This window comes from Belonocnema kinseyi, chromosome 8 (assembly GCF_010883055.1).
Source record: "Belonocnema kinseyi isolate 2016_QV_RU_SX_M_011 chromosome 8, B_treatae_v1, whole genome shotgun sequence".
Taxonomy (NCBI): Eukaryota; Metazoa; Arthropoda; class Insecta; order Hymenoptera; family Cynipidae; genus Belonocnema; species Belonocnema kinseyi.
In genome coordinates, this window is record NC_046664.1 from 65,621,124 (window position 1) to 65,624,316 (window position 3,193).

General features: G+C 34.0%; 1 protein-coding gene across 2 annotated transcripts in view; it reads left to right on the top strand.

The window, feature by feature from the left end:
• The window catches only part of LOC117179004 (arrestin domain-containing protein 17-like), a 12,220-nt gene that overhangs the window by 7,466 nt on the left and 1,561 nt on the right, over positions 1-3,193 (top strand). The window lies entirely within an intron of this gene.

The following is a 3,193-nucleotide window of genomic DNA, read 5'->3' on the forward strand; positions in this document are numbered from 1 at the left end:
TTCGAATTCTTGGATGGTGGATTTTAGTATTGCGGGTGTGACTATTGTTGGTTCAATCATTCCATGTTTACCGATGTTAATTGCGTTTAAAGCGGTCGACAGATCTTCACTCATCTCGGAGATAAAGATCTCTAAGGTTGTTATCTGATCCTGTAATAGGAGTTGTTTTCGGTTTTCATTTGACGAGTTTACTAATTGCTTCATTAATTGACTTTCGGCCATGAGCCTGCCGTTAAGACTTTGCATATCTTGTGAGGAACTATCAAGAATTAGTTTAATGATCTTCGTGTTATTTTTGACAATTTCGGCCACCTTTTTATTATCCGAATAGACTTGGTGAAATTCGTAGTTAACTTGATCTATGTCGTTTTGGGATAATGTACCGAAAAGTGTTTTCGAAATATCTCCAACAAAATTGAATAAACCTCTTCTGAATCTAGTTTTCCCCATAATATTATATAATAAAATTTCTTTTGTTTTTAATCGATTGTACCTGTAAACCATACTATTAACAGTGTTTTTAACTGGGCATTTACTATCGCAATTTTGGACTAAAAAGTCCTTTAATTTGTTAATGTTATACATTCTCTCCTGAGTATTGGTGAGGTTAATTCCTATTATCAGTGTCCATTGTTCTTCGTAAATAGTAGATTTTAAGATTGTTGTTGCCCAGAATGTTAATTATTTTATAAGGACTTTTCCAGGAGGGATCTAGTTTGTTGGTTTTTGTATTGTTTTTTACCTTAACCAACTGATCTACTTTATACAGTGGGTGATGATTTATAATTTTCGCGTCGAGGTATTTTTTCATCTTTTCATTTTCTAGACTAATTCTTTCCCTGGCTCTGGATAGATTTATCTCGTGCTTTTTCTTCCATTTTCTAATTAATTCTTGGTAAGTTATATTCGGGTTTTGCTGGACGGTTGATGGTAGATTGGGTTCTCTTCCGAAGGTAAGTTCAAACGGTGAGAATCCAGTAGTTTGATTTTTTCTTGTATTTACGACAAAATTGATAAATTTTAAGTTATCATCCCATTCTTTGTTATTTTCTGCCATAAATGTTTTGATTAAATTTCCGAGCGTCGAATGCATTCTTTCGATGTTTCCGTTTGATTGTGGGTGAAAATCTGTCGTTTTGATATGTTGTATTTTGAGGGCTTCTTCGAACTGTTGCATTAGGTCAGAGATGAAGTTTTGCTCTTGGTCAGTTAATATTGTTTTTGGTGCTCCGAAGGTGTAAATGTAGTGATCAATTAATTGTTCAATTATATCTTTAGTGGTTTCATTTTTTAAAGGGAGTAGTAATGTATATCTGGTTAATCGGTCTTGTATACTCAGTATATACTTATTACCTTTAATTGTTTCTGGGAGAGGTCCATAGATATCCATGGCTATTTTATCGTTTGGTTTTAAAGGGATATCAGGGATTATACTCTCCATCTGATATTTAATTCTTGTCGTTTTATTAAGTTGACAAATGGGGCAATGTTTTACATATTTTTTAATATCGTTTTCCATATTAGTCCAATGTCCTAATTTTTGTGCTTCTTTAACAATTGCTTCTTTTTCTTCCTTTGACAATTCTCTTGTGTTGACGAAGCACAGTGAGAATGAGTTTTCTGGGTAGTATGTTGATAGAAATTCCAACATTTCTTGGAGTGACTCGTTTTCCAAAGGGGAAATTACAGGATCTTCCATACGGATGCGAATAATGGTTAGGTTTTTACTTAATATTTCTTCAATGAGTTGGCCTAATTTTCTTAACCATTGTTCTTCATTAAATTTTGGCAAGTCTTCCTTTTTTAATGTTTTCCATAATTTTCCTATTGTGTTTGGTTTTATCTTGATTTTTCCTGGAATGGGATTTAATCGCCATTGCATAAAATCAGTGTACAAATTTTCTGAATCGGATTGTGTTTTTGGTTCCCTTTCGAATATTTCTATTTCCGGTAATAGTTCTTCTAGATTTTCTTCTTCTGCTTTTTCGTTTGGTATTCCTGCGCTTTCCATTGCTCTTTGTAAATAGTCTTTGGTTATGAAAAATATTTGTCCTACGTCTTTTTCCTGGATGGGGAATAGTCGCGATAAACAATCAGCTACTTTATTTTCCTTTCCTTTCACGTATTCGATTTCGTATACGTATTCTTCAAGTCTTAGTCCCCACTTTAATAATCGGGAACTAGGATCTTTTACGTTATGTAGCCAAATCAATGCTTTGTGGTCAGTTTGGATAGTGAATTTCTTTCCTAATAGGTATTGCTTTAAACGCTTAACGGCCCATACAATGGCTAACAACTCTTTCTCACTGGTCGTATAGTTCTCTTCCGCTTTATTTAGAGTTCTCGACATAAACAGGCACGGATGCCCCTCCTGAGAAAGGACTGCCCCTAGTCCGTAATTGGAGGCATCGGTTGTTAAAATAAATTTCTTTTTAAAATCTGGGAATCTTAATACTGGCGCAGATGTTAGGGCATTTCTTAGAGTTTGAAAGGCTTTTTCGCAGTTTGATGTCCAATTAAATGGTGTTTCTTTTTGTGTCAATGCTGTTAAAGGTTTAGCGATCATAGAAAATTTTAAAATAAATTTTCTATAATAACCAGTTAAACCAAGAAAAGATTGTATATTTTTAATTGTTTTTAATTGTTTAAAATCGACGATTTTCTTAATTTTTTCATTGTTTGGTTTTACCCCGTCTTTTGTGATAATATGACCCAAATATTCCAATTCTGGTTTCAAATATTCACATTTTTTAGGCTCTAATTTTAGTCCTAGATCAGTGATACGCTGTAGAACCAATTCAAGGTTATTATTGTGCTCGTGAAATGTGTTTCCAAATATGACTATGTCATCGATATAAATGAAGCAATGTCCTCCAATGAGGCCGTGGAATGCTCTGTCTATCATTCTCTGGAATGTGGCCGGAGCATTTTTTAAGCCAAATAGCATTCGATTATATTCAAAGTGTCCTAGTTGTGTTGAAAAGGCAGTGTACTTTTTACTTTCCTCTTTCATTGGTATTTGATGAAAACCAGCACTTAGGTCAAGAGCTGAAAAGAAGTTTGCTTTTCCAAGCTGGTCCAGGATGTCGTTAATCATTGGTAAAGGATAAGCGTCCTGATCTGTATCTTTATTAATTTGTCTGTAATCTATGACCATTCTCAATTTTCCCCCTTTTTTGGGAACAATCCATAA